Source organism: Vicugna pacos, chromosome 16 (genome assembly GCF_048564905.1).
Source record: "Vicugna pacos chromosome 16, VicPac4, whole genome shotgun sequence".
Classification (NCBI taxonomy): domain Eukaryota; kingdom Metazoa; phylum Chordata; class Mammalia; order Artiodactyla; family Camelidae; genus Vicugna; species Vicugna pacos.
The window spans coordinates 17,271,952-17,285,567 of record NC_133002.1 but is presented as its reverse complement, the minus strand read 5'-3'; positions in this window follow the sequence as shown (position 1 = coordinate 17,285,567).

Sequence of the window (13,616 nt, the reverse complement as noted above, 5' to 3'; positions counted from 1 at the left end):
TGATAGAGTAAAAGCCATGGACCCAATTAGACGTGAGGCGAGGAGTGCAGGTGGGGGGGTCTGTGGGTGTCTGCCATTCTCACAGCTTTTCTAAAGGTCTGAAATGTTTCCATGTAGAAAGTTGCTAAGATATATATATACATATATATGAATCTACAGTGCTCTCAAAATAAAAGGTTTAGTTAAAAAAAAAGTTGAGGGGGAAAACGAGGAAGATAGCAGAAGCCGTCAGGTGCCTTAGAATCCCCCACGCCCCCTTCCTGAGGGCCTGGCGGGGCGCCCCCCCCAGCCCCTCCCCACCTCTCCTCCAGCCGCTCCTGCTTCCTTCCCCTGCCTCAGACCCCCAGGACAGGATGTTACAAAGCGCTTCTTTCCGGCTCCTTCTCAGTGAGGTTTCAAAGCCTCAGAGTGGTGCCATGCGGGGCGCGGGGGCATCCACCTTGCCCCCAATCTGAGGTGCCTGGAGGCGAGGCGGGGGAGGGCCCCCCCCCCCCCCCCCGTTATGAAGCTGAGTGTGTGTCCCCAGGGGCCTGGGGCCCAGCGGGGGCTTATTTTGCTTTTCAAAGCACTTGTTCTGTGTAGAAAGGAGAGTGTCTCTCCAAAGGGCCCACAGCTGCTGGGGGGGGGGGCAGGGCTGGCGCTCAGCCCTGGCAAGCGGAGCCCAGGCCGGTGCCATAGGCCCCGCGCCCGCGGCCCCACCGGCAGCCGGGCTGCGGGGAGTCAGGAGAGCTGGGGTCGGGGTGAGCGCGAGCAGCCAGTCTTCGCAGGAGGGCTGATGCACCCCACTCCCAGAGGCCAGACAGGAGCTCACCAGGGGACTTGGCTGGGAGGGCCCCCGGGGCCCGAGCACCCCATCTGAGGGTGGAACCGGAGGCCTAGAATGAGGGGCATCAAGGCCAGCAGCTGGGACAGCACCAAGCCCCACCAGCAGCCGCAGCTGGGTCCCCATGGAGGCCCCTCAGAAGCCCCCCACACCAGGAGGAAAAGTCAGTGGTGACACTGACCAGGCCAGGCCGTGGGGTGCGGGCCACATAAGACCGTCTCAGTCCTGAGACCCCAAACCCCCGTGGCCAACTGACTAACGCCCAGAGACACTGAGTCCTGCTCCCTGGAACTGCAAGCATGCCCTTAGGTGACAGAGGGGCTTGGCAGCCGAATTAAGTAGAGGCTTTTTTATTTTTTTTTAACACCTTAATTGTGGTATGAGTCCTGTACAGCAAACTACACATATTTCAGATGCACAGTTTGATGAATTTTGATAAACGTGTGCGCCCGTGAAACCACCACCACAGTCACGACGGCCAACGTTTCCATCCCTCCCCCGGACGTGCAAGTTTCAAATTCCCACTATATCCCTTCCCACCCCCTTTACCCCCTGGTAACCGTAAGTTTGTTCTGTGTGTCTGTGAGTCTGTTTCTGTTTTGTAGATAAGGTTATTTGTGTCCGTTTTTTAGAATCCACGTGTAAGCACGTACATCATATGGTCTTTCTCTCCCTTTCTGACTTACTTCACTTAGAATGATGATCTCCAGGTCCATCCATGTTGCTGCAAATGGCAGTATTTTATTCTTTTCTATGGCTGAGTAGTATTCCACTGTGTAAACACACCACAGCTTCTTCACCCAGTCAGCTATCGGCGGACGTCTGCGTGTTTCCGTGTCTTGGCTGTTGTAAAGTACCTTGTCAGTCGCATCACTTACAAATGTTTTCTCCCGTTCTTCAGGTTGTCTTTTTGTTCTATTGATGGTGTCCTTAGCTGTACAAAAACTTTTGAGTTTAATAAGATCCCACTTGTTTATTTTTGATTTTATTTCCATGACTGTAGCAGCTGATTTGAAAAAAAATATTGCTGTGATTTATGTTCAAGAGTGCTCTGCCTGTGTTTTCCTCTAGGAGTTTTATACTGTCTGGCCTTGCATGTAAGTCTTTAATCCATTTCCAGTTTATTTGGCACATTGTGTTAGAGAATGTCCTAATCTCTTTGTTTTACATGTCGCTGTCCAGTGTTCCCAGCACCACTTGTTGAAGAGACTGTCTTTTCGCCATTGTGTATTCTTGCCTCCTTTGTCGTAGGTTAATTGACCATGAGTGCATGGGTTTATTTCTGGACTCTCTATCCTGTCTCACTGATCTGTGTGTCTGTTTTTGTGTCAGCACCATGCTGTTTTGATGGCTGTAGCTTTGTAGTATGCTCTGAAGTCAGGGAGCGTGATTCCCCCAGCCCTGTTCTTCTTTTTCAAGATTGTTTTGGCTATTTGGGGTCTTTTGTGCTTCCATACAAATTGTAACGTTTTTTGTCCCAGCGCTGTGAAGAATGTCGTTGATAACTTGATGGGGACCACACTGAGTCTGCAAACTGCCTTGGGCAGCATGGCCACTGTAACAACACCGAGTCTTCTAATACAAGAGCACAGCGCGTCTTTCCACTGGTTTATGTCCTCAGTGTCTTTAGTCAGCACCTTACAGGTTTGGGAGAGCTGGTCCTGTGCCCCCTTGGGCAGGCTTGCTCCTAGGTATCTCATCCTTTTCAATGCGATGGCAAACGGGAAGTGGAGGCTTTTGAGATGGGGAGATGGTCCTGAGTTAACCAGGACGCCCAAGATGTGATCTCAAGCGTCCTGTGAGGGAGGCAGAGGGAGACGTGATGCAGAAGCAGCAGGTGACATCAGGCTGTCGGCTCGGAGAGGGAGGAAGGGCCGGGAGCCCGGGGCTGGAGGGAACGCAGCTCTGGAGGCTGACAAGGCAGGAGAGGTGCTCCCGGCGGCCCCAGGAGGAGCCAGCGCTGCCTGGGGATGCAGGTCTGGCCCCCCCAGAACTGTAGAGAATAATCTGGTGGTGTTACACCACTGAAGCCTACGGTGAGTTGTCACAGTAGCCACAGGAACCCCCACACCCCCAGGGCTGAATCAGAAGTGGCAGCTGGGGACCCGGAGATGAGGGCACAGAGCTGGAATTGGCCACAGTCTCCCCTTCCAGGCCCGGAGCTGGGGTGCGGGCTTGGGGGACCGCACTGCCCGTGAAAACTGGGTTCTGTAATTACGAGACTGGACTGAAGCTTGGCCGCTGCAGAGAGGTGGGACTTTCCTCCAAGATTGACTGAAACATCCCCTGGGCTCCATCCTGGGACAGGGAAGCCAGCCGTGTCAGGGGAAGCTGGACAGGAGAGTGGAGGGAAAAGCAAGGTCCTCGAGCTGCTGCTTGAGTCTGACCCCTGTGCCTGGCCCGATGGCAGGCAGGGGTGTGCACTTGCCAGTGACAAGAAGGTGAATGGCAGAGCCTGCCTTCGGAGCTCAGCACCCGGCCAGAGAAGCTCCGCTGACCTGCTCCCCGTGAGACTGGTGAAAAGTGGTGGAAAAAAACCCTAGAAGATACTTTCTGGAAATTGTCCAAAGGATGAACAGAAACGGAGAAATACCTGGGCAAGAACATTTATGAAAATTTGTAAGAAAAGTGACAGTCTGCGGTATTTGACCTCCTGCCCCTCAACCTCCTCCTGGTTCCAAGTCCGACTCCACTCAGGAAGGTTGTGCAAGACCTGGGAGCCCCCTCCCCTCCCCGCCGGGGACACAGCTCCTGGGAGGAGCAGGCTCAGCCTGGGTGTGTGGGGGGGGCCTTCATGGAACAGAGGCTCTGCCCTGAGTCCGTGTGCTGAGGTTCCCGGCACCCCGGCCGCCCTGCCCTGGCTCCTGAGCCCCCCAGAGAGCTCCCACTCTCTTCCCAAAGGGACTGACCTCATTTGCAACAGACAGTGAGGAAATTCAAGACTAGAGGTCTGTCAAGAAGAGTGGAGGTTCTGGCAGAGGCAGCAGAGAGGAGATTCGGGGTGCAGGCCAGACTGCAGGCCGGCCGGTGTCCAGGAGGGAGTCAGGGAATACACAGGTACCAAGAGCCCTTCTGGGGTCAGAGCAAATAATCAAGTACGGATCAAACACTATTCCTTGAAAGGAGCCAGAACCCGACTGGATTCATTTGTAGAGCAATTTACGACCCAGGGCATTACTGAAAACTACAGAGAAATCAGCAGGAAAGAAGGGAAGTCTAACAGCCAGATACACTCAGGGAAAGAGAAAGAGCCTGACTGGACCCCCTGTCCAGGTGATGTGGGCACCCCGCCTGCACCCCCCAGGAACAGCGTCCGGGGCTGCACTGGTGCAGAGACGCCACTAAAATCCTCCCACTGTCACCACGTCAATAAACAAGGAAGTGCTGGTAAGAAGCCCCAGGGCAGGGAAACCCCTACCCAGCACTGCTGCAATGGGCCACCTGAGACGGCCAAAGAATAAAGCAAACAGGAGAGCGTGAGCCATGCGCGAGGAAAAAGCTAGGCAGCAGAAACGGCCTGTGAGAGAGACCAGATGGCAGATTTATCAGAAGCGTTTAAAGTGGGCATTTTAAACATGTTTACAGAACTAAAGGAAACGGCGATGAAAGAAGTAAAGGAAGGTGTCAAGCAGAAAACCCCAACAGAGAGACAGAGTTTGTGAAAAGGAAGTCAGTGAAAGTCTTGGGGGCGAAGGTTGCAGTTTGTAAGATCCTCTGGAAGGGCCTGACAGGAGACGTGAACTGACAGAAGGAGCACTGAACGTGAATGCAGACTTCTGGAGAGGATGCAAATTGAAGACTAGACAGAAAAAAGAGCGAACAAACACGAAGAGAGCGTCAGAGAAATGTGGGGCACCCCGAGCACGTCACCACGTACATCGTGGAACCGCCGGGAGGTGAAGGGAGAGGAAAGTAAGCAAGGAGGTGCTGGCAGAAACCCCCCAGGTGGCTGAGAACCAGGGAGGCTGAGCACACCCCAGACGGGACAAATACAGAAAGAGTCGCAGACAGACGCCTCTGGGCACAGGCGCCTGCAGGCAAGGACCAGCAGAAGGCCCTGCAACCACAAGCAACAGCCGTGTGTCACTTGCGAGGGAGCCCAAGTGGAGGAGCGGCGCCTTCCCAGTGGGACCCACGTGGGATGGGAGGCCGCGGGGTGGCAGCTCCAAAGTGCTCCAAGAAAAAGCTGTCCACCGAGACTCCTGTAACCTGTGGGTTCGTCACCAGCTGTGGGTTCTGGCCGGCAGACGTCCCACCGAGACGGAATGAATTGCTCGAGACTCTGTGGAAAAGCCAAGAGAGGGAGTCGGGAGCCAACTCCATGCACGAGCCTCCCAAATCTCTCTTATTTATTGAATACCGTCAAGGAGGAATGCAGGAATTTAGGGAAGGACAGGGTGGGACCACAATGAGTACAAAGGCTTTGTTTATTGTTGGCAGTTGGCTCAAGGTCAGAAGACCCTTTTTGGTGAATCCAGTTCCTTTCAGCTTTTCTGGGCAGAACGTACGGGAATCAGCTGCTTAACGACTTGGACTCAGGCGGCTGTGCCGGCCTTAGGTTGCCCCCTCGGGGAGTCTTACCCGCCATTGGCTGCCCAGCCTTCTCACCTCTGAGTCTGCAGCTTTCTGTAAGTTGTTTACCATTCCAGCCCAAGGCTGTTTTGGGGATAGAAGACTAGCTAACAGCAGGCACGCCCAGCGTTTATAGCCGGGGGCCTGGGTCGTTGCTAAAACCTCAACTATGCAAGCAAGGCGGTTGCTAAGCACATCTGCTCTTCTGTAAGGAGATGAGCGGCTGGGGTCTGTTGCAATTTGTTAACCCAATCACGGGCTCGCACAATATCCAGCAACGCCCTCTTTCAAAGGGGAAGATAAAATATTTCCCCCGGTAAACAAAAAAGAATAGAATCTTGCCATTTCCTACAACACAGACGGACCCTGAGGACGTTATGTTAAGTGAAGTAGGTCAGAGACAAACACCGTGTGAGTTCACTTAACTGTGGAGTCAAAACCAAAACTACAAACAAACCCACCATGGCCACCACCACAGAAGAGCCCCAAGCCCGTGAGCACCCGGAGTAGATGGGGGCTTGCCGGGGGAGGGGGCTTGCCAGGGGAGGGGGCTGGGTGGGCAAAACGGCAGGAGGTCAAAAGGTGCCGACTTCCAGTCATAAGAGTAGGCGGGAGGGTGCAGCGGCCGCAGGGCGACTGCCCCGCTGACGCGCGGTGCTGCGCACCCGCCAGGTGCGGAGACCAGGCCGTGAGCACCCATCGCGGCAGTAAAAGAGGAGCCTTAACCGCAAAGGGCGCCCTCGTGTTAGGCGAGCAGCTCGGTCCGGCTGAAGCCGACGCCTGTGCTGTCCGGTGGTCGACCACGTCTCCCCAGCGAGGTGGGAGCCCCCTCCAGGGCGCCGCGCAGGCTCCCCCAGCCCCGGCACAGCCAGCCAGGCTGCTCCTGCGGGGGCCGTGGCGTCCGGTCCCCCGCGAGGCGCGGACCGGCCCTCTTAGCAGGTGCTGCACCGTTCGTGCCATCCTGAAAAGCACGACTCAGTGATAGAGCCTGGCCGGCCCGCAGAGGAATTACAGTCAAGTACTCGGAGCAGAGGCGCCGTGAGGCAAGGGCTGCGGGCGGGCACTGAATCCTTTGGACACAGAACTGGAAACAAAACTGGGAGGCTCGCGGCCGCGGGCCGGGACGCGGACGTGTTGTGACCGTTAGCAGAGTTACAGCGACAGAAGCTGCAAGGGCTCGGGGTTTACAGAGACCCAGTCACCGTACCTTTCGCTTTGGAGAGCCGTTCGCGTATAACTTTGAATTACGTGGCTAAAAACGAGAGACTGCGACTAGGTGATGACTTTCATAAACTCTGTCTTAACCATACAGGGCTTCTTTCCAAAGAGGTGACTTTTTTTCTCTCTCCCTTCTTCTTCTTCTGTTCTATTTCCATTCGGAACTCACATTTCTTGTGCTTAAAAAATTTTTTCTCAAACTCAGGATTTATTGTTTCGCTCTTCTTCATATTCCAGATTCCAATAAATAATATTTTAAAGAGCATTTCATTCATTTCTTTCAGTTTAAAAACAACATAGGCTGATATGGGAGCAAATCTAGATGATTGTATGATTCCAATGATACGACATTCTGGGAAAGGAGACAGAAAAAGCAGTGGTTGGAAGGGGTTCCGGAGTGGGGGATGGGCAGACGGAACACGGGGTGCTTTCTAGGGTGGTGAGACTTCTGTGTGAGCCCACAACGGTGAAGGCATGTCATTCTGTGCATTGTCAAAATGCACAGAAGGTACCACACGAAAAGTGACCCTAGTAACAAATACGAACTTTCTTTGATAATTATGTATCAGTATCGGCTCATCCATTGTAACGAATGTATCAGACTGTACTGCAAAGTTTTAATAATAGGAAAACGTGTGTGTGTGTATGAGAATTCTCTGCACTTCCTGTTCAGTTTTTCTCTGAACTTAGAACAGCCCCCTCAGAGCCTACTAATCGGTTTAAAACTGCACGCCCACACACGAGTCACTATGTGTGCACAGAAGCAAACCGCACGGGTCCTGACCCCGGTCTTAACAGCCGTGTCTTCAACGCAGTCCTTCCTCCTGCAGAAATGAGGGGGACCGGGCAGGGGAAGCTCCACAGGGAATTCCCAGGAGGTACCACCCGCCTTGCGACCACGCCTTGCTGCTTATTTCCTTTGAGTTTTCTAAACTGCCTGGATTTTTTTTTTTTCTGTTGAGCATTGTGTTACCTTTATAAAAACAAGCCATTGTTGAAAGTGAAGAAAAATTTTCATGAAGTAATGTGGACATTCTTGCTCCCCCAAGTTTGTGGGCAAATACTTATATATTTATATTTGTATACCTGTTTTCGCAGTTAAAAAAGAAAGGCTGCAAACTTTATACCAGTATCCGCTATGCTTATTGACGAGAAAGAGGATTTTAGGTAGCTTTTTAAAGTGCGTTTTTCTTCCTTCCTTCCTTCCTTTTATTCCTTTTATTCCTTTCTTGCTTTTCCCCCTCATTGTTTAATCGCATCTTTCCGCTGCTCACAAGCTGTCCGCATCACGCACCGGCTAAATAAAAATTCCTTAAATTCTTCTGGCTCATTAACTGGCCCACAGCCCTTGTGGGAGGTGCACAGTTCCGACCTGCGATGAAGTTGGGGGTAAACGGGTTCATAAACTGTATTTATATTCGCGTTATTTAAGCTTTCCTGGAACCCGTTTTACCGGGGGAAGGATTAAAGGTCAGCCTGCAGGGTGGAGGAAGCGAGGATCGAACCCGGGACCCGGGGTGCCACCGTCTCCCTGCCCGCGTTCCTGGCGGCCCCTCGCTGCCCCCTCGCGGCGTCTCTCGGAACTGCAGGCCGCCTTACGCTCCGCGAGTGAGGCAGAGTCTGGGTCCCGCCAGGGCCGAGCCACCCCCGCGCGTGGGTGGGAGCGAGGGGCAGGGCGGTCAGGACAGAGGTCTGAGCCAGGCCAGCGCCTCAACCTTTCCCCCACGTCATTCTCCCGCCACTTGCGGATTTTCACCCCACCCCCTCGAACTGTTACTAGTTAATAAAATGTAAAATTGTCCCATGAACGGGTGACTTTGGCGCGGGGAGAGGGGCGTCTTTTAAAATGTCAATAAATGTGTTTGAAGGGGGAACTTGCATCTCGCTCCTCATGTAGAAGATTTGTGTCATTTTATACATAATAACAATGAAACTACAATAAAAACAAGAAATGCTGTTGGATACTGAAATATCAAAATTGGTGCCCAGTCTGCTGTTCGTTCAAGAGAGATTAACCAAGCATCAGAAAAGCGTTTTTCAAACACAGTTCAACATTTTAACCCAAGAGACACATAAAAATGGAGAAAAAAAATTTCACAAAATATTACTTATTTTTCTGATATTTTCTATTTTATTCAATCTACTTTATTTTTTTTAAAATGCTCGAAGGCCAGTAGATGAACAAGTATAAAAAAAAGTGTTGGGGGAGTTGAAGCTAAGTGATGGTGCACAGAAAGAGCTGGGGGAAGAGCGTTCCAGGCAAAGGGAACAGCAGGTGCAAAGGCCCTGAGGTGGGAGTGTGCCTGGGAATTGAGGATCAGTGAAGAAGCCAATGTGGCTGGAGCTGGGGCAAGGGGTGGGAGATGACACGAAGAGGTGACAGGGAGGCGTCAGGGCCAAATTCACTGAGAAGCTACTAAGGCTTAAGCTTAGTAAGGCCCCTCACCTGCCCAGGGGTCCGGGCACTGGCAGGGGCCTTGCAATGAGTTCACATGGTCACAGATTGTGTAAAATGTGCAAGAACTCTGTGTGGTTTACAGCAAACCACTAAAAAGCCAGTTTAAACATTCTTCGAGAAATGCAGACAGGAGATGTGACGCGTTTCCTTTCATTATGTCAGTTCATTCCCTGTATTTAATTCGTTTTATCCTCCCAGGAGACTTTTCTACGGGGAGGGGCACCATCACAAGCCTACGTCTCCCCGGAGGGCCAGCTGCCAGCCCCTCTCACGCTCCCGCCGGGCCAGCGGGGCGACCACCCCTCCTGACTCCTTGCAGCATGGATTCCCGCGTCTGGTTTTGCACGGCACACACGAGGAAGCGCATGCGCACTTGACCACGTCGCGGGTGTCACCCTGGAGCATCCTTGTCTGTGACGTGAAGAGCCCGCCACTCTCCTCCCATCCCCTGCTGATGAGCGTTAGCTTGTCCCCAGTGCGGGGCCATTACAAATAGTGCCGTGAGCCTTCTAGAACACACACCTGCGGCACCGCCGCTCCGAGCGAGCCCAGGCGCTCGGCTTCCCAGGGCGCCGCCAAGCTGGTCCCCAGCGGCCCAGCAGGCAAGTGAGCTGCTTTCATCGTGACTGGTTGAGGCCACTGTCTGCCCTTCGGACTCCCCCGTCCTCCCACGCTTCCTCATTTTGTGTTTGTAAACTTGCATTCTTTTTCCCAAAGAGGGCCTGCTACATTAGGAAGCTTCAGGACCCCACAACCTGGCCCTGCCATGCGGGTGGTTTGCAGGCCACGGCAAGGCTCCGGGCGAGGTGGGAGCCCAGAGAGGGCCCCGAGAGACGGACAGGTGCCACCTGGGGTCCAGACTGGGGACACAGGAGGAGGAGAGGAGCAGGCGAGGAAGGCCCCACACTAGTCCAGGGGAGCGGTGTGGGGAGCCTGGAGCAGGGTGGGGCCGTGGGTCAGATTCCGGGTGGGAGCCAAGGGGGTTGCCGGGGGACCAGATGCCGGATATGAGAGGGCGAGAGATTCTTGCCCCGAGCAAGGGGCAGAGATGGAGAAGACCGGGGGTGCAATGGTCCGGAGGAGAGATGCGGGGGGATGTTTCCAGATGTGGGGATGTGGGAGGAGCCTGGGGTTGACGGGAGTAGGGGGCCGGCGGGTCTGAGGATGATACCTTAGGAATCGTCAGGGCACAGCTGGTGTTTGGAGTCTCTGGATGGAGGTCACCCCGGAAGTTAGTGTAGACAGACAGAAGGCCCAGGGCGCGGGGACATGAACGGGTCAGAGGGAGGAGGAGGAATCAGCCAAGGGCCTGCGAGAACTGGGAGGAGACTCTGGAGGGAGTGGCGGGTGCCTGTCGCACACACGGGCCATCCCAGGACAGCCAGCTGCGCGGACACCGACGTCCTCCCCTCCCCTCCTCCCGACGCAGCATCCCACCCAAAGCATCACCTGGGCTGCACCTGGTTCCCCCCTCCTCCTTCTCTCCGGCGCACCTGCAGGGCTTGGCTGGCGTTGTGCTTTGCGTCCTGAGGCAGTGACTTTGCTCATCTTGGCTCTGCTGTATTCCCAGCGCCCATCTCCGTACCCAGCACCAGGAAATGCTCTGGAAATACAGTAGTTGGGGAGTGCGTTTTGCAGATAGGGAAACTGAGGCTCAGAGAGGGAAGGCGATCTGCAGAGATTACATGGAGAAGAGGAGGCAGGACAAGGACTTGGGTAAGATCTGTGGCCCGAAGCCGAGCCTCTCTGACGCTCTTGTGGGGTTTCCGGCCTCGTTCGGTGGTCTGGGGCCCGACTCGTCCCAGGCGGGCGGAGGGCGCTGCGATCTGGGAGTCGCCGGCAGAGGGCGCTGCTGTTGCGCGTGGGCGCCCAGGGCGGGCGGGCTGACCCGCGGAAAAGGGGCGGAAGGTCCGCACCCAGTGGGCTGGGGAGACCCGAGCTGGAGCGGGATTCCCGGAGCAGGAAGACCTTTACCAACCCGGGGAGAGAAACAGGGTGAAGGCAGGCTTCCCAGGAGGTGATTTTTCAGTGTGTCCCGAAAAATGAGTGGGAGGCGGGGCTGGGGAAGGTCCGGGCGGAGGGTCAGCAAAGGCCCGGGCGGGTCCCCAGGACTGGGAAAGGGGCACCGCTCGGCCGAGGGCAGGGTTAGGGTCAGATCGCAGGGGAGGCCCCGGAGCTGATGCGTGCTCTGGCCTCCAGGACGTGGAGGCACGGGGTGGTGGGGGGAGGCCCCCCGCAGCCTTCCCTGAGTTCTGGGGATGTGGGTGCTCCCAGGCCGGCACTCCCCAGCCAGCACCCTGCCCCCGCCCCCCATACCGCAGCTCCCCCGCACCCGGCTCTGAGGCCACCTGAGCAGAGTGTCTGGACCACAGCGTCCATCTCCTGCGCCGGAGTGTCCCCAGGGGCCTCACAGAGCTCTCGCCCCTCTTTCCCATGGAGGGGTGGTGATGGCAGAGCCACTGCTGTCACAGCCGGGGGTGTAGGTCAGAGGTCAGGGGTCGCCTGCCCGCTGGAAGGTCTGTGCTCACTGCTGGGAAGCTGAGGTGGCCTTGTCTGGGGAGCCTGGAGAGACACATGAGGGGGCGGGGAGCAGGGGGCCAGGCAGGAGGGGCTGCTGGCCTGGCGGGGGTGGTGCCTGGGCTGCTTCTGAGAGGCCAGCCTCTCCCCAAGCCTCAGTCTCCTCACCTGTAGAATGGGGTTTCAGGGGAAGATCTGAGGCCCCTCCCAGGTCGTGGGTCCAGGCCAGCAGGAAGAATTGGCTCGCTGGGTTCCCCGCCGGCTTTCTGCTGCAAGAGCTTCCAGGGACAATGTTTTTAATAATAGTAATAATAATAATAGTAATAGTAGTAGTAATAATAATAACAACAACAACTTTTTTGGTGTTTCTATATTTGAGGAACTTTCCTAAGTGAGGTATGTATTTATTAGATGAGTTAGTCCCCCAACGATACCATGAGGACCAATTATTGATCCCCTTTTACAGACAAAGAAACCGAGACTTAGAGACGGAGGTGACGTGTCCAAAGCCACACGGCTGGGATGGAGCAGTCTGGCTTAGAGCCTCTGGGTTCCTAAGGTTATTTGTGTGCCCCAGCCCCATACCATGGGTTAAAAGACCCCAAACCTTGGCCCTTCTCTGAACACAGAGACAAATGTGGCTCCAGACATCTCCCCCAGGTGGAGAGCCAGAGAGGGGCCCCCTTCAGCCCGGGGACTACTCAGCTGGATGTGGGCAGTCAGCCCTGGGTCAGGGGATGCTGTCCGGCTGCCTGGGCGCTGGTACTGGAGGGGCAGCTATGGGTTCAAATCCCAGCTGCACCACGCCCTGCTGTGTGATTCCAGACAAGTCCCCTCACTGCTCTGTGCCTCGGTTTCCCCTTCTGCAGAATGGGGATTATCAAAGCACATGCTTGAGAAGACTGCTGTGAGGATTGGATGAAACAATACACAGGAAGCGCTTGACTGCCGTTTTTCCATGGGCTCCGCTCAGGTGCCTCTGTCTCTCCTGGTTCTGGAAACTTGCCTCACATGCAGCAGACTGGGCAATAAACCCGGGCTCCCAGACTCAGAGACATCATAGACCAAGGCTTCTGAATTCCCGCACAGGTCCCCTGGGGTTGGAATTGTTATCAGTCCCTCTGTATGAAGGGGGAAACAGAGGCTCAGAGAGCGAGGTGGGAGGGGACTTGCCCTGCAGCCAGAAACGGGAATGAAGAGGGTGTCTGTGTCTGGGTGGGAAGCGGTCTCTCAGTGATATTTATCATTAGATATTGCAAATGGAAAACAAAGAGACAAACGCAAGTGCAGAGCACGGTTGGATATCCTCACAGTAGCGTCAGAAAAGGGGTGTGAGGACAGAAACCACAGGTAGGTGTGCCTGTGTGTGCATAAAGTATCTCTGAAGTTTTAAACAAGGTATCGATTACTTACTTATCCCTAAGGAGAGGGTCCAGGTGCGTGAAAACAAAAAGCAAACTTTTTGCTGCACACCTATGAAATACCTAAAAGGGACATTTTTGTGTGTTATCTCCCTAAGCTAAGGTCAGGGAGGGGAAATAAATACATTAATTCAGTGGTGGGAATTCCAACACTAACAAGGCCTGGGCAAGACATATGAATAGGTGAGCTAGTCAACTGTGAGACTCTAGGGAGTGGTGGAGACTGGGGGGAACAGAGCCATGTTCTACCTAAAGGGGCAGCCCTGCTCAGTATCAGCAGATTGCTGCCCTGCAGAGGTGCAGGACCAGAGCTGTTGGAGCCTCTGACTTCCATAGGCAAATGGAAACAGGGTGGCCTTTGGATGAGGAAGAGGAGCATGCAGAGCACAGCCTAAGGAGCGGTGGGGATAGAGGGAGGTGGAGGGGAAGGTGTGTCAAGCACCCTCGCTGGCTAGCCTGTTGCCATCCCCAGCCCCTCCCCCGATGCATTCCACTTAGGAGGCTGCACAGGATAACAGAGTCGCTTTCCTCGGCTCCTTTGCAGTCAAGGCTGCTCCTGTGACAGTTCTGGCCAATTAGATCTAAGGAGCCTGTGGGGGCTGGGGGT